Genomic DNA, 22,303 nt, shown 5'->3' on the forward strand with positions numbered 1-22,303 from the left:
GTCGACTTAACATCTCATACATCCAAGTTACTGACAAGAATAACATACGGGCAAGTCTTCAGGTCCAGATTGTATACCGATTAGGTTCCTTTCAGATTACGCTGATACAATAGCTCCCTACTTAACAATCATATACAACCGCTCGCTCACCGATAGATCTGTACCTACAGATTGGAAAATTGCGCAGGTCGCGCCAGTGTTTAAGAAGGGTAGTAGGAGTAATCCATCGAACTACAGACCTATATCATTGACGTCGGTTTGCAGTAGGGTTTTAGAGCATATACTGTATTCAAACATTATGAATCACCTCGAAGGGAACGACCTATTGATACGTAATCAGCATGGTTTCAGAAAACATCGTTCTTGTGCAACGCAGCTAGCTCTTTATTCGCACGAAGTAATGGCCGCTATCGACAGGGGATCTCAAGTTGATTCCGTATTTCTAGATTTCCGGAAAGCTTTTGACACCGTTCCTCACAAGCGACTTCTAATCAAGCTGCGGGCCTATGGGGTATCGTCTCAGTTGTGCGACTGGATTCGTGATTTCCTGTCAGGAAGGTCGCAGTTCGTAGTAATAGACGGCAAATCATCGAGTAAAACTGAAGTGATATCAGGTGTTCCGCAGGGAAGCGTCCTGGGACCTCTGCTGTTCCTGATCTATATAAGTGACCTGGGTGACAATCTGAGCAGTTCTCTTAGGTTGTTCGCAGAGATAATTTACCGTCTAGTAAGGTCATCCGAAGACCAGTATCAGTTGGAAAGCGATTTAGAAAAGATTGCTGTATGGTGTGGTAGGTGGCAGTTGACGCTAAATAACGAAAAGTGTGAGGTGATCCACATGAGTTCCAAAAGAAATCCGTTGGAATTCGATTACTCGATAAATAGTACAATTCTCAAGGCTGTCAATTCAACTAAGTACCTGGGTGTAAAAATTACAAACAACTTCAGTTGGAAAGACCACTTAGATAATATTGTGGGGAAGGCGAGCCAAAGGTTGCGTTTCATTGGCAGGACACTTAGAAGATGCAACAAGTCCACAAAAGAGACAGCTTACACTACACTCGTTCGTCCTCTGTTAGAATATTGCTGTGCGGTGTGGGATCCTTACTAGGTGGGATTGACGGAGGACATCGAAAGGGTGCAAAAAAGGGCAGCTCGTTTTGTATTATCACGTAATAGGGGAGAGAGTGTGGCAGATATGATACGCGAATTGGGATGGAAGTCATTACAGCAAAGACGTTTTTCGTCGCGGCGAGATCTATTTACGAAATTTCAGTCACCAACTTTCTCTTCCGAATGCGAAAATATTTTGTTGAGCCCAACCTACATAGGTAGGAACGATCATCAAAATAAAATAAGAGAAATCAGAGCTCGAACAGAAAGGTTTAGGTGTTCGTTTTTCCCGCGCGCTGTTCGGGAGTGGAATGGTAGAGAGATAGTATGATTGTGGTTCGATGAACCCTCTGCCAAGCACTTAAATGTGAATTGCAGATTAGTCATGTAGATGTAGAAATGGAAAAGAACACTGAGGATCTGTTAGCTGACGATCAATTTGGCTTTAGGGAAGGTAAAGGTACCATACATGCAATACTGAAGTTTTGCATCGATACTGGCACTTTACATCATTAGTGTATACCAACAATTCGATTATTGTACAGATGAGATGAATAGTAAAAGTTGTGCAATTGTATATTTGAAAACCTAAGAGAATAATATTACGATCTTGGAGAGTTCTATGTCTGTAAATGAGAAGAAGTGGTATCTTGGTCTGTATATAATAAGTCTGTAATAATGAATTTCAGAAAAATATGAGAAGTACAAGATGGGAAACAGTATATCGTAATAAATATGATAAGAGACAATTATTACGTGCGTACCTTATAACCTCATAAAAACTCCGCATCTATCAAAAATGGTTCAAATGGCTCTGAGCACTATGGAACTTAACACCTGTGGTCATCAGTCCCCTAGAACTTAGAAGTACTTAACCTAACTAACCTGAGGACAACACACACATCCATGCCCGAGGCAGAATTCGAACCTGCGACCGTAGCGGTCGCGCGGTCCCAGACTGAAGCGCCTAAAACCGCTCGGCCACACCGGCTGGCCTGAATCTATCCAAGTATACACGAGGCGTGTTTTTTAAATACGGTCCGTTTCGTTGTAGACACTAGTAGTTCGCGCGCATACCGCAACGAGCGCGTGCGTCGTGTACTAGCATGCCTCGGGAACAACTGTGCTCACTTTAAGCTCTGTAGCTAACCTGTACGGTTCTGTTCGGTGCTTTCAAAATGTTTAAGACTATCAACTCGCCCGCCGCGTGTAAGGTTCGCTCAGTGATACGGTTTTTGTCAGCAAGGAACCTGTCTGCTGCAGAAATTCATCGACAGATTTGCGTAGTGTACGGTGATACTGTTATGAGTGAAAGCAAAGTGCGTAAGTGGGTATGAGAATTCAAAGATGGCCGTGACAACATCAATGATGAGGACTGCTCCAGTCACCCTTCTTTGATATCAGACGATTTGGTGGCTACAATTGAAGCGAGGATTCGTGAGAACAGGCGCTTCACAATAACAGGTCTCTCAAACGTATTTCCTAACGTGCCGAGATCAGTGCTTTACAACATTGCTTTTGAACACCTAAAGTTTAGGAAACTGTGCTCCCGTTGGGTCCGGAAACTCCTAACAGAGGACCACAAAAACCAAAGTTTTGAGTGTGCGATGAAGTTGTTGACTCGTTATCACGAAGAAGGTGACGGCTTCTCTAGTCAGATCGTAACTGGAGACGAAACATGGGTTTCGCATATCACGCCCGAATCGAAGCAACACAGCTTGGAATGGTTACACACACACACACTCGCCTGTATAGGTGAAAGCCAAACAGACTCTGTCCCAGCGCAAAATCATGGCGTGGTGTTTTGTTGGTCGACTTTATGAAACGATGAACCACTATCAATGCAGAAGTATACTGCCAAACCCTGAGAAAGTTACGCAGAGCGATTCAAAACAAAAGACGCGGCATGCTGACAAAGGGAACTGTCCTCCATGACAATGCAAGACCTCACACTGCAGGTCAGACCCGCGAGTTATTGGACAGTTTTGGCTGCGAAGTTTTAGACCACCCACCCTACAGTCCCGATCCTGCGCCGAGCGATTACCATCTGTTCCTCCACTTCAAACAACACCTCAGTGCAAACGTTACAATGATTACGACAACGTGAAAACGGCAGTGAACTCTTGGTTATCGTAGCAGGCGGCAAGTTTTTTGAAGAGGGTATTTTAAAATTGGTTGAGAGGTAAGATATGTGTTTGAAAAAACTGGGAAACTATGTAGAAAAATAGAGTGAAGCATGCAATTTCTGAAAAGAAATTTACTTTTTTGAAATAACCTTTCGTTGAGTATTTATGTTCAAACGGACTTACTTAAAAAACAAGCCTCATACGTATCTTGTCAGTAAGTAAATGCTAATATACAGAGGTATAGCGAATAAGGCAAAAGTTAAACATAAGGATAATTAACACACGCAGATGAGGAGAACGCAAACATACAGTTAGGAAAATTTGGATTAGGAAGTAACCATGGTTCACATAATTAGAATTGAGACTACTCTACAACAAATACCATGAAAGTCTTCTTGTTGTCAGGATTGTCCTAATGCTAACAGCTGAACAAAAAATTATTTTTTTAAACTTCTTTTCTTTATTCTCATAGTTTTCTTTGTCAGAGTTTACACTTTACATTTACTTTTCCTGATCTTCTATTACCTTCGACACAGATCTTTTTTAAACTTCTTATTACCATTTAATCTTTATTAACTTTCCTTTATTAACCTGTTGCTTCCTATATTTTCAAATGAAACCTCCTTACATTATGCTCTTTAAAACCTTTTCTGTTTAGTGTACTAACCATTTCTTTAACGTCCTTCATCACTTTTTTTTTTTATTTCCTTCGTACACATCTTTCATTACTTAGAGTTCACTACAGTACTGCAGTTAACATAATCATTATACTAAAGGCGTCGTATCTTAAATCAACAGTTTGTACAAAGAAAACGCATTAAAAAGACACTAAGAAGTGACATAAGTACAAAGGACAAATTCAACCCGACAATTCCTAACCTAAAGCAATGCATGATATTATGTTAGATTATCAGTATATACAAGAAAATAATTAGTATCCAGCGTCAAATATGTTAGTAAAATATGTATGCAAAAGACTCTTAAATTATGCCAAGACATAAGAATAAAGCTCAAAAGTAAAAAACCATCATTAGTAAAATATTTGTTAGTTCAGCTTCCTCTACAGGTGAGTATCTAGAAGTACAATCTTGGCAAAAGAATAGTGCTGAAAAGTAAAAAATCATTATTAGCAAAGTAGTTGTCAGTAAAGCTTCTTCTACAAATGAATATCTATAAGTACAATCTTTCTGCCGGTAAGTAATGACAAAAACGTAGCTGGTAATCTCCATGCCTGCGTATTCTTGCTTCTCATTCTGTTTAGGTAATTTCACATCTTAGTGATCTTCACTGCATGTAACACTGTATTACAGAATTTTGTTTATCGTCAGTCTGTTCCAGTAGAACATTTCTGATTTCTTGAAAAAATACAAAGTTCAAAGTTTCGGTAGCAGTGTGTTTTGTATGATCTACAGTATTTTTTTGCTGCCGGAGTTGCGAGTCACAGTTCTGTATTGCTTCCTCGTTGTTGATTATGTCGTCAATTTCATGATCTGACTTCAACTACTTGCATCTGCCGCTGTTGGCTAGATTATGGCCATCTGAATTTGAATGCCGTGGATTTAAATTTCAATGTTGCCTGTAATTTGAGTGATATTCGTTTGAATTTGAGTGATGTCTACAATCATCTTGGTTGATGTGATTCTTATTGTTATACCGAACCTTGCAAGTAGGCTGTTTAGGTTCTTATATTGGTAACGCCACGTAGCGCTCTGATGAAAATCACTGGCTGTGCTGTGTGCAATCTGTGGCTAGTTTGCATTGTTGTCTGCCATTGTAGTGTTGGGCAGCTGGATGTTAACAGCGCGTAGCGTTGCGCAGTTGGAGGTGAGCCGACAGCAGTGGTGGATGTGGGGAAAGAAATGGCGGAGTTTTGAAATTTGTAAGACTGGATGTCATGAACTGCTGTATATATTATGGCTTTTGATGATATTAAGGTAAATACATTGTTTGTTCTCTATTAAAATCTTTCATTTGCTAACTATGCCTATCAGTAGTTAGTGCCTTCCGTAGTTTGAATCTTTTATTTAGATGGCAGTAGTGGCGATCGCTGTATTGCAGTAGTTCGAGTAACGAAGATTTTTGTGAGGTAAGTGATTTGTGAAAGGTATAGGTTAATGTTAGTCAGGGCCATTTTTTTGTAGGGATTTTTGAAAGTCAGATTGCGTTGCGCTAAAAACATTGTGTGTCAGTTTAAGCACAGTCATGTACAATATTTCTAAGGGGACGTTTCATATGTCGACCCTTAGCCGAGGATACCTCACTGGAATTTTCAGATTTTTTTTCTTGTAGTTTGTGTAATTAGTGTAGCTTTTGTTTATTGCTAGCGCGTAATTATAGAGAGAATTTCCTTTGTAGTTGTAGTTTTTCATTGTTGTACAGTAAAACAGTTGTGGCATGCATGTAGATTTGCAGCAACTATTTCGCAGCTGCGCTTGCAATTAACGAGATATTATTTTCAGTGCTACGTTAATGTGTTCTCTTATTTTTGCTCTTCAAATTGTGCTTTACTGTATTATCGTGTGAAATATTGTGACAATAATGGCGTGTGAAAAACGTAATACTAGGCTCCAAAGTAAACTGAGAAATGACAGTGAAGACGAAAGCAGTGTGTTAGCGCCACCGAGTAATGAATTAACTTATGTTCAAAGTAGTAATTTGGTAATTGTACATAGGGAAATGGAGCGGGCTGCAAACAATGGTGTAGACAGTGAAACAATTAGTGAACAGGGAAGCATTATCGATCGATCGGTCGGCAACAGCTTGCCTCAGGAATCCGAAATGACAGGACACAATCTTGCAAATACTGTAGATTCAGGTTTTGCGTCCTCACCGTTTTCTCAAATAAGTCAAGACACATTTTCTGCTTTTCAAACTGCGAGTATTGCCGGTTCAAATGCATTGCCGAATAGCACTGAGGAACATGTTTCAGACACCAGTGCATTGTTATTGCAATTAATGCAACAAATGGGACAAAAGCTTCAAAAGTTAGACACAATGGAACAAAATCAGAGACAAACACAGCAAAAGCTTCAAAAGTTAGACACCACACTTGAACAAACACGTGAAGATTTAACTACTGAGTTACATAACATCGAATCGAAATGTCAAAAAGTCTGTAATGACGTAAAAACACAATTTGTGAGCATTTCCAACCTATTTTTTCGCGGCATGAAAATGCATTACAAAATCACGAAGCAGCCATAAAAGAACTGCAAACTATTGTTCATGAAAGTCATGAGACCTTGCAAGCTAAAATTGACTCAGTTGCATCTACTGATTCGGTTACGCAACTTGCAAAAACTCAGGAAAACTTAAAGGACACAGTAGATACTCTGAAAATTGGTTCAGAAAGACACATGGAGGAAATTAGTTCATTATCAGAGAAAGTAGTTGAACTTTCGGATCAGCTAAATAATTTATCTACGAAGGTAGATGATAATCTGAATGACACAAAACCGGTAGTCTTTAATGACACAGAGGAGTATGTACAAATTAGAAAATTCAAACAAAATCAAATCAATACACAGTACAAAAGAGAAATCCGGAAAGTACAAGATCAGTTGGCACAAGTAATACAAGAATTACATATTTCAGAGGACACTCGCGCTCACAAAATAATAACACATGACATTTCGGAAATTATGAAAGAAATTGGCAAAGTGCACCGAACTTTGAAATGGAACCGCCGAAACGACGTAACAATGACCGACATGCGACTCGCCGACATGATGATTTTGACTATAAGCTGTTCATTACTACACGTAAATTCAAAACATTTAAGAATTCCGGCAACGACATTCACCCACAAGCATGGCTTCATCAATTCTCTCATTGTTTTCCTCCCAACTGGTCATTGGAGCACGGGTTAGAATTTATGTGTGGCTACTTGGAGAATGAACCAGCTGTAAGAATGCTATCGGTCATTCACGATTGTCACAGTGAAGGAGAATTTTATCATGCCTTCCTCTCAGCATATTGGTCTCAAGCTACACAAGACTGAGTAAAACATAGCATCATGATGATGAAACACTTTGAACAATCTGCATTTTCCAGTCTTGTCAAATATTTTGAAGACATGTTGCACAAGAATCAGTATCTTTCAAACCCATACAGCCCCTCAGAACTCATCCGTATTTGCTTAATCAAATTGCCTGAACATTTACGACATATAATTTTAGCAGGACGTTGCAAAGACGACATTGAAGCTTTTCAGGGACTCTTACAAGAATTAGAAATTGACACCGACAATCGCGGAACGCGAAAACAGGAACACAACAATTACCGGTCACATCCGTCGCAATTCCGCGACGAAAGAAATAATAACTGGACACGACAAGGCTATTCTCACAATACAAATCGTGACCAAAACAGACACCACCCGTATGACAACCGTTGGCAGAGTAGTAATAATTACAGGGAAAGATCACCTCTCCGCGGTAGTGACTATCACAGAGACAATCAGAGGGACAGACAATTTGGGAACCAAAATAATTATTATCAAGGGAGACAGAATAACTTCAGACGCAACGGTCCACCACGCAGTTACGATTCCGGGAGAAATTCTCCACCACATGACCGACAAACCCGAAACTATGTAAACTACCGACAAAACGACAGACCTGAATTCCATCAGAACTGGCGAGCTTCAAACAGGGCAGGGCCCTCTCGTCAAGGCCAATTTGTAGAAGTTAGGTCTCCTAATCCCAATAACGACGGGCGCCAACAAAGAAACAGACAATGACTCGCACCGCAGGCAGCCACGTGCGCCCGCTGGCTCAGGGAAAAATAACATAGACGCTAACCTTGAGAAAAATTCCAGTATTCTTTACCGACTTATACCACATGATAATTGCGTTAAAGTTGAAACTCTGCGTACTAGGAAGAGCAAAGGGTTACACATTTCACATGTAAAACCATTTATTGAGAGATAATCTGCTTTTTAACTTAGTCTTTGCTATAAAATTTTTCACTTCACGTTACTAGTACTCTTTGTCACACTTACAAACTGTTAACATGCAACTATGTTTTAAAGCTAACTAACTATCCAGTCAAGAACATAGGTAACTTAGAAAAGTAATTGCGAATGCATTTTTACTTGAAAAAAAGAGACAGCATTGGTCGTATATTTTTTAGTATTGCAAAATCGATTTTCTGTCACTGAGTGACCATCTTCAGTGCTATATTGTATAACTTAAATTGGGATGCACTGTTGTCACTAAGCTTACGGCGATCACATAGACTCTATGTGATCGCCGTAAGCTTAGTGACAACAGTGCATGGGGGCTATGCAAGTAGGCTGTTTAGGTTTTTACATTGGTAACGCCACGTAGCGCTCTGATGAAAATCACTGGCTGTGCTGTGTGCAGTCTGTGGCTAGTTTGCATTGTTGTCTGCCATTGTAGTGTTGGGCAGCTGGATGTGAACAGCGCGTAGCGTTGCGCAGTTGGAGGTGAGCCACCAGCAGTGGTGGATGTGGGGAAAGAAATGGCGGAGTTTTGAAATTTGTAAGACTGGATGTCATGAACTGCTATATACGAGGCCTGTTCAGAAAGTAAGCTCCGATTGATTGCCAAATTGAAACCACAGTGAACATCAGAAATGTTTTACTTGTAACAATTAGCTACACCTTTCAGCTACTTCTCTACGTAGTCGCCGTTCTGACTTAGACTTTTGTCATAGCGTTGTACCAACTTTTCAATAGCCTCATCATAGAAGGCAGCCGCCAGTGCTTTCCGCCAATTCTCCACGCTGGCCTACACCTCGTTGTCTGTGTCAAAATGTTGTCGTCAAAGACAGCGGTTCATGTGACCAGAGATGAAACTCAGGGGGAGACAATTGCGGACTGTATTGTGGGTAATCTAACATTTCCATTTGCAAACGATGCAGGAGCATCTTCATTGCCCCTGCAGAATGCGGCTGATAATTGTCTTGAAGAAGAAACAGCACGACAGTTATGTAATGTTAGCTGCATAGCTTCGGGCGAAATTTCTCACCAGGCCCTCGTACTTGGCGGCAGACACTATTTTCTAGACATCTTTACGCACTCACTGCGAGCTCAGAAATGAGAAGAGCGACGTGATGCTAACTGGGGTTATACTAGAGACACTACCCAACACATCTGTGCAAAGCTTTATCGGATTTTCGTAGTCGTTTCCATTTCGCGACCGATCGGAGCTTACTTTCTGAACGCCCCTCGTATATTATGACTTTTGATGATATTAAGGTAAATACATTGTTTGTTCTCTATTAAAATCTTTCATTTGCTAACTATGCCTATCAGTAGTTAGTGCCTTCCGTAGTTTGAATCTTTTATTTAGATGGCAGTAGTGGCGCTCGCTGTATTGCAGTAGTTCGAGTAACGAAGATTTTTGTGAGGTAAGTGATTTGTGACAGGTATAGGTTAATGTTAGTCAGGGCCATTTTTTGTAGGGATTTTTGAAAGTCAGATTGCGTTGCGCTAAAAATATTGTGTGTCAGTTTAAGCACAGTCATGTACAATATTTCTAAGGGGACGTTTCAACCTCATCACCGTTATCCAATGTTAGGGGTCATCAAATTACTTCTATCGTGATAATAGTTATTCGGTTGCGAGTATTATATGTCGTACGGATGATGTCACTTGTCCCGTCTGTAATAGTTTCTGTTATTATATTTGTTTTTCGAGTTCCAGTTGTTTTTTGTTTTCATGAATTGCAAAAGAATATTGTCTGTAATGATTTCTGTTGAAACTTTTATGGTATTTTCCTGTTAAGCTGTTGTCACTATATAATTCTAGTTCCCGAAGTAACGTCTGAAAGACTCCTTAAACAGTCTTTGCATCTGATGGCCAGTATTACATGTCTCAAATGTGTGGGTAATTATATTATACGTATGCGAATACCATAAGCTCTGACGGACTTTACGGGTTTGTTAAGTTGGACAGGAAAATTCTGACTATTCAAAGTTTCTTAACATTATAATGCTGTGTTTTATGCGGTCTTCTGCGGCTTGTGACCAGTAAGCTGATAAAAATGCTCGATAAAAAACACTTAGGCTTCGGCACGCTGTCTAGGCGAACGCATTCTAGCTGCGGTTTCATGTTCTAAATATCCGCAGAGCAATTCCAGTTTGTGTTCTCTTGGCCAATTTCGTGGTAAAGAAAATAAAAAATTAATCAAGCCAAGCTTGAGGATGTATTTCACTATTGTAATTTCTGAAAACTTTAAATTTGCATACTGTCAAAAAGTGTTTGTAGTCGAAGTTACCATTTTGATGTGAACCGGACTGTTCTTTATTGCACCACGTCAGCAGTTCATTATCATATCTTGATGTGTGGTAGTGTTCTCGCAGAAAAATCACATAATCGCCATACATTTGTACTGTCTTCAAAATTTTCTGAATTGGAATGTGAATGTGAAGGGTCAAATTCGTCATTTTCGTCATAGCAATTAAGCTTTCTTTCTACGCGTTTGAGCTGTTCATGCACAGTGTTCACATTACGCTTTGTTGTGGGTTATCTTCAAAGTATTCCACTGGCTAGTATTCTGCTTTGTCTGGTAACTGTACTGGTAGTGTGTCATTTGAACGTCGATCTGCACTGGCTGACAAATCTGCCATTTTCGTTGTCAGCTCATCAACTTTTTCTTCTTAACTGTTCTTTTTGTTCATCGGAATCTAATGTCATATTCGTCGTCGAGGTTGCGAACGGCCGCCTATGACCACCAGAAGGGAGGATCGCCCTATTCAGAACTAAGAACATCGAGCCCCTTCACATCTGTGCCTCCTATTCGAGAATAAGTAACGCTTTCCCCAAAACATTCTGTGTCATCCAGATCCTTGGTCAGAGATTTGCAGCAGCCGGACTAGAGAATTGCCGTCCCATATGTAGAGTGCCGATAATACTACAAAACGGACGGCAACATCTGGAGTAGCGCCGTGACCGGAAAGCATGGACGGCGTCGTGTTGTGTTCGACGACAAATTGCGTTTCTGCACAACCAAGGATGACCATCGTCGGCAAGTATGGTTGTGACGTGGGGAGAGATACTGTTCGTGCATTCCTGGGCCCAGCCAGGCCCCCAGAACTGTCCCAAGTAGAAAATCTGTGGGACCAGCTTTGGCATCGAGCCCGTCCCAGTGCCTGTGTAGCAAGGTCCACTTACAACAACTGGTGGTCACGCCGGTCAAGGGTCAGTATATTCCACAAAGCGTTTGCGGTCTTTCATTTCCTGAATGACAATGCTTTGTGGTAAGCTGGTCACAATGAGTATTTCAACAGTATTTACCATTCTTGTCACATATAGTCGAGCACTCAGCAACTGCCAATCAATTGTCATATCCAGGAGCTGGACAGTTACGAGTCACCAGATTCGCTGCTTCCAGAGAGATTTGTGAGGTAACGGGCGAGTTGTGGCGCTCTGAAAATATTCGAAGTTCAGCATTGGCGTGGTCGCACGGGCCGCTCGGCGACTCGGGGCTCGTCAGCGACCGCATGGTGCCGTACGTTAGCCGGAGCAAGAGGGGGAGTCCCAGTGCGTGGCGGACGTGGTGAAACCTTAATGGCAGACATTTCACAGTTCGTATAGAAGTTAATAGTCCCCAGATGAATCAGGATACCTCAAAAAGAAACATGTACATTACCATTAGTTGCACGATTCTGATGGTGTAATCAGATTTTCAATATCTTTATTAGTTTAAAGTTTAGTATCTGACTGTAAATTTGACAAGTAACACCCAGCAACGAATTTCCAAAATCTAAACGGTTCATCCGATTTCGTCGATCGACCTGTATTTAGAAAGCTGCTAGTATAAACCTAAATTGGTATAAATTACAGGCATGTAACTTGAATAGTGCATGAGTTATTGGAGGTCAAAGTGGTTGATTACTATCGATCACGTCAGGCCATAAGTACTTCACAGTTACACGAAAAAACGGTAGCAGCATGCTTATAAATATATTTATTCATCTGTGTCTTTGTTTATATCCGATATATACTATTCATGAAGAAATTGGTTAAATATTTACTGTGTTTTACAACGCATACAGATATTAGGCTACTGGCCTACCTTCTGTTCTATTCCTTTGATATATGTTTATTTGATTCGTTTATGTATTTAATACTGTGTGTTAGAGCGTGTTTATGGTCCAGCTGTAGGAGTATTTATTTAATTTCAAGTTATTTACATGTAAATCCAGTATTTCGTGTATGTTTCATTGTTTGTGAGTGTGCTTTGGCTTGGAGACAGAGCGGGAGCGCTCTAGCCAATCACAACAATCGTTCCAAAAAGGACACGTGGATAGACTGTATGGAAGTTGGGAAGGAGCATCGTTTCGGGACAGGACACGAGAGAGTCCTGTACAGTACGGCGCAATGGACGCACGGTCGCGGGAAAGGCTTAGAGGGTGGAGCAGTTTGTGCGTGGTCGCCGGAGATACAAATATTTCGTAGTGCTGACTTGTGCACTAGTGAGATTTCCGTGGCTTCTGCAGTGAAGACGTAGAATGCGTTTAGAAGTGAGTATCTAGCGAGTGATGTTGATGCTCATAACGGATTAGGTGAAATAGGAATCTATTGTTTCCCTGTTATTCAACTTATATTTCATTTAATTGCTTGACCATCGACGCCAATAATTGTTTTACAGTGATAAAGGGCATTCTTAAAGGTATTTCTGCTATCGTACTCATCATTTAAAGTCGTTAAAATAGTACCTGCAGAATTTATTTAAATGTAATCTTTCATTTATAAATGTCTATGTTTCGTTCAAAATTCGCAATTGCCGAGTGATAGGAACCTTCGACCAATCGATCCATGCATATATTCATTTTGTATACTGTAGACTCAGCAGTATTTGGCTTATAATGCAGCAACTACGTATTCCAGACCCTAGACAACGAAACTAGCCAGAACTTTTAATACTTCAACGCTGAGTCTGAGGGTACGTAGCTGAGGGCCACACCACACCACATCATTTTTATTCGAAAATCCGCAGCTTTCACCAGATCCTGTAGGCTGAGGACACGTTGGCGGCGATATTGTAACTTAACTGCTTGTCCGCTTCTCTCTAAGTGGATCGCCCTAAAACTGTCTCCCAAAACTTCCCAAAACTGGTTACCAAACAAACTAATTGCTAACTTAAATTCGTGTTCTGTGCAAAACTATGACTATACTGAATTGTGCAAAGACTTAATATGATTTACTCAGCACTGTTGACAAGTTGAATCTAATTGTTACTGTTGTTGTTGTTGTGGTCTTCAGTCCTGAGACTGGTTTGATGCAGCTCTCCATGCTACTCTATCCTGTGCAAGCTTCTTCATCTCCCAGTACCTACTGCAACCTACATCCTTCTGAATCTATTTAGTGTATTCATCTCTTGGTCTCCCTCTACGATTTTTACCCTCCACGCTGCCCTCCAATACTAAATTGGTGATGCCTTGATGTCTCAGAACGTGTCCTACCAACCGATTCCTTCTTCTAGTAAAGTTGTGCCACAAACTTCTCTTCACCCCAATCCTCTTCAACACCTCCTCATTAGTTATGTGATCTACCCATCTAATCTTCAGCATTCTTCTGTAGCACCACATTTCGAAAGCTTCTGTTCTCTTCTTATCCAAACTAGTTATCGTCCATGTTTCACTTCCATACATGGCTACGCTCCATACAAATACTTTCAGAAACGACTTCCTGACACTTAAATCAATATTCGATGTTAACAAATTTCTCTTCGTCAGAAACTATAAAAATACAATATAAAAATACAATGCCACCCTGAATGTAACTTGACTTCTGATATAAATGCGCAGCTGAAACTACAATGAAATTCCTGGCCCTGAACTGTATTTTCACTTACCTCTTTGCTTGACAAACATTTTTACGGATTTCTCGAAAGCAGCGCACAGCATACAGCAGCACACAGCATACAGCAGCAAAACAACATTCAGAAACTACGACTCGCAGTTTTGTACCACAAAATGCAATGTGCATAAGTACGTAATAAACTGAACAAAGGGTGGGAATTTTTTACTGGTAATGAATAGCTTGCGGCAAAATTTAGATAAAAGTCTTTATTCCAAAGTAGTGCTTTAAAACTCAACTGAATGTTAAGAATAGTATTTACATAACATGATTTTAAGATATAGCTTTAAGCAAGGGAAATCTCATCTTCCTATCAGAGCAATCCATACAACAATCCCATTATCTGAGTTTCGTTACTACAATCTCAATAATATAAAACAATGCTACGCGCTTGCAGGCTTACATGATTCTCTCATCATTCCAGAAAAACTCACAACTGATATCCTTAGCTTCTCTCACCACAATTGCAGCAAAAATATTCACATTCCAATTCCATCATCCTCATACCACACTTCTAAAGAAAATTTCCTGACCATTCTTTAAAATACGTCTGCTTCTCAACACTTCTCCACTGCGTAACTTTGGTAGCCCTCTCAGGCAGAGGCAGTGACAGATACTATAGCAAAAATCAAAGATTACTCAGATACATTGTTTTGCTCTATGTGAGATATGATATCGGTACTTACGTAAGAAACAGAATTTACAGAGCGACCAAAATAATCCGCATACCTCACAATGTGACCAACACAAACAGAAGCAAGACTCTCCGCCTCAGAATGTCACTCAATGTCCCAGTTGACTTTGGCTTTGTACTCCGCTAGCATATGTTGTCTGTGGTCTGGCGCGAGCCCTAAACAACGCATGGCAACTCAAGATCTCAACCCAGCTTCCATCAATCTATTCCCAGCATTTCTTGACGACATTCTGTCGCCAAAATCTGCCTTGATTTTAATTGGTTTCTTTCGTATATTTGTCGGAGGAATTCTAAGGTTCCAATTAGTTTTTTTCTGACATGGACCTTCTAGAAGGACCCGTGCCTACTGCTGTTGCCACACTGATGTCATGAATCCATCAAATCACCATTCTCATAGCACTACAGCCAGCTATCTTGTTTTTTTTCTCACGCAGTTACAGGCAACAGGTAGATTTCATATTTCTAGATTTCCTCTAAGCGTTTGCCACGTTGCAGACAACGTAGGTCTGGCCCGAGCGTACGGAATAGGATCTCAGATATGTGAGTCGCTCGTTGACTTCTCAAGTAACAGAATCCAGTAGGGTGTCCTGGACAGTGGGTGTTCATCTGGGGCAAGCGCCTGGTCCCAGCAAAGCGTTTTAGGACCAGTCTCATTCTCCGTATACATATACCACGTCACAGATGGGATGAGCAGCAGGCAGCGACTGTTTGCTGACGACGCTGTAATCTACAAAAAAGTGTAGTCGTTGACTGACTGTGCAATGACGCAGGATGACTCAGAACTTCTGTTTGTTGCGATGAAAGGCGGTTTGCTCTAAATGTAGAAGATGTCAGCTAATGCAGGTAAGTAAGAAAAACTATCCTCTGATGTCAGAATGAAGTATTAGCGATGCTGTTTCTTGATATAGCCAGGTCGATTGAATGTCTAGGGGTAACCTTGCAAAGCGATATGAAATGTTCGACCACGTAAGGACGGTAGTAGGGAACACGTATTGTCGACTTTGGTTTATTAGGCGTATTCTAGAAAAGTATCGTTCATTTATAACCGAGATCGTGTATAGAACACTAGTGCGACCCATTCTTAAGCACTGCTCGAGTGTTTGGGATATCCACCAGGTCGGATTAAAGGAAGACATGAAAGCAATTCAGTGGAGTACTGCTAGATTCGTTACTGGTAGGTTGGATCAATACGCGAGCATTCCAGAGAAAGTCTCCGTGAACTGAGACGGGAATCCCTGGAGAGCACGGGAAATTCTTCTAGCGAAATACTACCGAGAAAATTATTTAGAGAACCAGTGTTTGTGGCTGACTGCAAAAATAGATGTCTTGCGAGTATGTATGTATGTCTGTATGTAGATATCTGTGCACCTGTCGGTATTATGCCCCATTTCCCATCATGCCAATGAATCGACCTGTATCAACGTCTGAAAGATAGCTATAGACCACTGAGCATACTGTGTTGCGATTTGCATCTGAGTAAGTTACAGTAGCGTTGGACACACACCTAGTGGACATCACCACTCTTCATCTATAGCAATGGCTTTTTCTGTATTTAAAATACTGAAAATAAACTCGCATAAAGATGAAAGTTTAATCAAGATATCCCAAAGGCATCGAAATCATGAAGTACCATTTTGGTAGCGTTCGGTCAGTCACTTTCCACTTTAGTGAGGGTAATTATTAAAATGTGTAGCACATACTTGGCATCCGAGCTGTACTCCTGCACTTAATGAAAATGTATCATCGTTTTTATTTTCTCTTTGAAATAAACTACGTAGTATGGCCACTTTTTATTTTTCCCAAAATTTATTTTTATCTATACGAGGTATTTTTAAGTACTGTCACTATTCATAACAGCTATGTGTGCTCCTATGTTCAGTTTACGTCATTTCCCTATTACGTTTAGAATAAATGGATTGCTTATATTTAGTCTTCCCTTTTTTAAAAATTATATATACTTCCATAGGTCAGGTATTTGTTTGCCACCGTTCATTATATTTCGCAGCCATCTGTTTAGTATTTTGCTTTCGCATTTTAATAACTTCGATTACATTTATCTTTCAATTTTTTAAATTTCTTGTTAAGATTTTTAAATCTCTTCCGTTGTCATGCTGTCAGTTCCACCACATTTATAGTTTTGTTCCAACCTTCTTCCCTGGTATCTTCAAATCCTTGGTCGGAATGGGTCTTCACGCAGCTCATCCATTCTGTCTGTATCTTGTCACGTTTTTTATATCATTCTAAAGCTATACTGGCAAATTTCTACCTGCCACGCAAATCATTATCTTTTCGGCATATTAATGTGTACAAATATATTTGTTGTGATTCCCTAGTCCTTTTTTGTATACTTTAATTTTCTCTTTACATATTACTTTTAAATTCCAAATTTCGCTATAGGTTTTTCTTTTACATCTTCTTCATTTTCTTCTGTCTTAGATCCACATATATCTTCTATTTCTTACCTCCTTCTTCCCACAAACCCTTTTATCATATTTCGTTCTTTTTTTTTAAGGTGCAGCAGCTAACATTCACCCAGTTTTTCTCCAGATGGTTTTCAGTAATTGGTTTCCATTTTCCAAAACAACTTCTTGAAGCTTTATCACAACTATCGTTACTAAAATATTTAAAGCTTTCTTGCTAGCTCGCAAACACATTCATATGCACAAAACCTTATTCTTCACACAATTGTAATAGCTACCACCACTTCGAGGAGCATCATTGGTTTGACTACCTGCCTCCGTAGTAACATGGTACCTCTTAAATGCGGATTCCGAGCATAAAGGAGAGAAAATCTTTATAACAAGTTCCCTCGAAAACAGTTATTTTAAGCTGTATACAGTGCATCGAAACTGCTAATGACTTTGATTCCTCAGTCAGTGGCACTAGTAATGGACAGAAAGGACTGTTAAATATCTAAATTAAAACGGGTAGCTTACAAAGCAATATTTCAATATAGCTGTGTGACTTTTTCTCCCTCGCTACATCAGCTCGATTCGAAACTGTTCACAAAACTCTCCACGTAACAATAACACCATGCGTACGCTTCCTGTTTTTATTCCCTTCATACTGCCTTAAATAAACTTCACGAAGTTTCACTGTGGAAAAAATAAATTCTACCGCAGGTTTATTTTCGGAATTTTTCAATTTTCTGAACAGTCCACAAAGTTTTCGCAGTTCTTGTTGTCCGTTTGGCAAATGGCTGATAACAATGATAAGGAATTTGAAGAACTGCATACTTTCGATAACTAGACTAATTTATTCTTTATTTTGTACCCGTTCAGGTAGTAGCAAATATTCACAGGCAGGAAAAAAGCTTGTACATTAGATTGACTTGCAGTTCAACTTCCCACTGATAAGTTGAAAACTACCAGAATCATAAAATATTTACAGAACCACATATAATAGGGCACGATTTCAATTCCAGCACAAAAATTTGCTTCATTATGATGAAACAGAACGATCATCGAGATGGTAATACGAGGACCGACCATGACAATTGGTTGGTCCTCGGGTTGTCACCGTAGAAATCGTTCCCTTTAAACATAGTTTCGTACTGGTGTTGAAATCATGGTGGTACGTGTATCTGTAAACATTTTATGTGATTCTTGTCAACTAAGCTAATGTTAATTTCGTATCGATCTAACGTACAACTTTTTCCTTCCTGTGAAGGTGAACGCTACGACCGAAACCCTTAGAAAGTAATGAATAAATTTGTGCAGCTGATGGCAAACAAGCAGTTCTTCAAATTCCTGATGGCGGTATCGTGTCACCTCATTACTCTGTTACTGATGAGAAAGTTGCGGAGACGGGAGACGAAAAAAGGACAAAAAATTTCTGGCTGTAGCAAACTGATACTCCCACTATTACATACATTCTGAAAGAAATTATTATTTCTTTACATTTATGCTTACAAAAGGTTAATGTAAAAGTTTTTTTCCTTCTGAACCACGCATGAAACTCCTGGTAAAGTGTGGCAATGGGGTCGCTGAAATCGCTCATTTGAATTAACGTATGTAAATCTACATTTGTCAGGAAATAAGAATCACTTACTCGAGTATACATCAAGAGCAGATGCTATCTGACTGCGTTTGCCTCGCAAACTCTGCAGTAATTGAGAATAACATCGCACTAACAGAAGTCATTTCAGAGTCCAGTATTTAATCAGACAGGTTATGGGAGCATATCGGTCTCCTCTTTGATAAAGACCGACCCTCATATTTGATTTCCATAGTCTAAAATAGCAGACACTTCTCCCGCACAGGGCTTCGTTTTACGCTACCAATATCAGTTACGCCTCGTGGTTAAATTCTACAAAATAATTCGCCCCCAGCTCTTAGTGAGCGCCTGTGGCTTTGAGCGCTTCATTTGGTTAGTTTTCAGCACCCGCCGGAACGGGACACGGTGGGCGTTCAATTTTCCCCGAATGCGTGCCCTCGACTTTGAAATTTTCTGGACATACGTCATAATGATTACAATGTGCAAAAAGCATGAAACCAGAATAGTTGCCGGGCGGAGTGGCCGTGCGGTTCTAGGCGCTACAGTCTGGTGCCGCGAGACCGCTACGGTCGCAGGTTCGAGTCCTGCCTCGGGCATGGATGTGTGTGATGTCCTTAGGTTAGTTAGATTTAAGTAGTTCTAAGTTCTAGGGGACTGATGACCTCAGAAGTTGAGTCCCATAGTGCTCAGAGCCATTTGAACCATTTTTGAACCAGAATAGTTTTATTAAAATGTTTATATTTGTACTGGAAACATTTCACGGAGAAAGACACTCTGGCTGTAAAATTAAGCGAAACAGGGTGCCACTCCGATTTTACGCTCAAGCACTTGGTGCTGAATGTGAAACGTAAAGACCTGACCTTGAGTCACGGTAAGGCGGTGCGGACTTAAGAATGAATTTTCACTCTTCATCGGAGTGAGCGCTAATTTGAAACTTTTTTGCATATTAAAGCTGCTTGCAGGACCGAGACTCGACCCTTTACCTTTGGCGGGAAATCGCTCTACAGACTGAGCTGTACACGGAAGACTGACAACTCGCCCTCAGAAGCCGTCCTCAGGCGGGAAACATTTCTCACACATTTCTCATCGCTACGCACGTCAGACGTAGTTTACACTTGGAAACCTCAGAAATGAACTGGTGAATTACTCTAATCACCATGATTAGAGGCTGCAGCGATCTCCAGCAGCAGCTGTCGATTGCATCTGACTCACAAATCGAACAGTTTGCTTACGAATATGGACGAGAGCAAAATTTGTTGACTTTATTAAAATACTTATTTTACATCTGCATGTACATACACTCCTGGAAATGGAAAAAAGAACACATTGACACCGGTGTGTCAGACCCACCATACTTGCTCCGGACACTGCGAGAGGGCTGTACAAGCAATGATCACACGCACGGCACAGCGGACACACCAGGAACCGCGGTGTTGGCCGTCGAATGGCGCTAGCTGCGCAGCATTTGTGCACCGCCGCCGTCAGTGTCAGCCAGTTTGCCGTGGCATACGGAGCTCCAACGCAGTCTTTAACACTGGTAGCATGCCGCGACAGCGTGGACGTGAACCGTATGTGCAGTTGCTGGACTTTGAGCGAGGGCGTATAGTCGGCATGCGGGAGGCCGGGTGGACGTACCGCCGAATTGCTCAACACGTGGGGCGTGAGGTCTCCACAGTACATCGATGTTGTCGCCAGTGGTCGGTGGAAGGTGCACGTACCCGTCGACCTGGGACCGGACCGCAGCGACGCACGGATGCACGCCAAGACTGTAGGATCCTACGCAGTGCCGTAGGGGACCGCACAGCCACTTCCCAGCAAATTAGGGACACTGTTGCTCCTGGGGTATCGGCGAGGACCATTCGCAACCGTCTCCATGAAGCTGGGCTACGGTCCCGCACACCGTTAGGCCGTCTTCCGCTCACGCTCCAACATCGTGCAGCCCGCCTCTAGTGGTGTCGCGACAGGCGTGAATGGAGGGACGAATGGAGACGTGTCGTCTTCAGCGATGAGAGTCGCTTCTGCCTTGGTGCCAATGATGGTCGTATGCGTGTTTGGCACCGTGCAGGTGAGCGCCACGATCAGGACTGCATACGACCGAGGCACACAGGGCCAACACCCGGCATCATGGTGTGGGGAGCGATCTCCTACACTGGCCGTACACCACTGGTGATCGTCGAGGGGACACTGAATAGTGCACAGTACATCCAAACCGTCATCGAACCCATCGTTGTACCATTCCTAGACCGGCAAGGGAACTTGCTGTTCCAACAGGACAATGCACGTCCGCATGTATCCCGTGCCACCCAACGTGCTCTAGAAGGTGTAAGTCAACTACCCTGGCCAGCAAGATCTCCGGATCTGTCCCCCATTGAGCATGTTTGGGACTGGATGAAGCGTCGTCTCACGCGGTCTGCACGTCCAGCACGAACGCTGGTCCAACTGAGGCGCCAGGTGGAAATGGCATGGCAAGCCGTTCCACAGGACTACATCCAGCATTTCTACGATCGTCTCCATGGGAGAATAGCAGCCTGCATTGCTGCGAAAGGTGGATATACACTGTACTAGTGCCGACATTGTGCATGCTCTGTTGCCTGTGTCTATGTGCCTGTGGTTCTGTCAGTGTGATCATGTGATGTATCTGACCCCAGGAATGTGTCAATAAAGTTTCCCCTTCCTGGGACAATGAATTCACGGTGTTCTTATTTCAATTTCCAGGAGTGTATATACCCCGCAAGCTGCCGTATGACATAGGTCGGACAGTATCAAGTACTGGAAATGTTGTATAGTTTAAAATCTGGTTCCGAAATCTTTGTCTTACCATTAAGTAATCAAACTGAAATCTTCCAGTGTTTCCAGGTCTCGTCCTTGTATACAACCTTCTTTCATGATTCTTAAAGCTCATGCTACAAATGATTAAATTATGCTCTGTGCAAAATTCCACCAGGTGGCTTCCTCTTTCATTCCTTCCCCCCACTCCATATTCACCCATTATTTTTCTTGCTCTTCCTTATCCCACTACTGTCTTCGCGGTCCTTAAGCGAAATGTGCATTCGCGATAGTAGAATCATTCTGCAGTCTGCTACAAATGCCTGTTCTCTAAATTTCCTCTACAGTGTTTCGCGAAAAGAACGTCGTCCTCCTTCCAGGGGGTTTATGAAGCATCTCCTAACACTCGCATGTTGAACCGTGTTCATCTTCGATACTGCGAAACCCATCTCTTCTACAGAAGTAAAGGTGTCCATAGCTCTTAAGGTATGCATATTAGAGCCCACATTTACTGGACATTTCTTGTTTTGGTCCACCCAAGAGATGGACAAAACTGTTCTTTTCAGAGAGCGGGTCAGAACTGATCACTCACTGGAATGAACTAGCTCTTTTTAGCGACTCATCACTCGCCATTCACTCACAAAAATAGGTAAAAGGCAGGTACATTGAATTCTTAGTTCAGGTCACTACACCTGTATTTTTATCTGATTTGGTAATATTTTGAAAGAACATATAAAGAGGAGTAATAATCTTGTGTTATGTCCCCAGTAATTTTCA

The sequence above is a fragment of the Schistocerca nitens genome, chromosome 1, assembly GCF_023898315.1.
Source record: "Schistocerca nitens isolate TAMUIC-IGC-003100 chromosome 1, iqSchNite1.1, whole genome shotgun sequence".
Lineage (NCBI taxonomy): Eukaryota > Metazoa > Arthropoda > Insecta > Orthoptera > Acrididae > Schistocerca > Schistocerca nitens.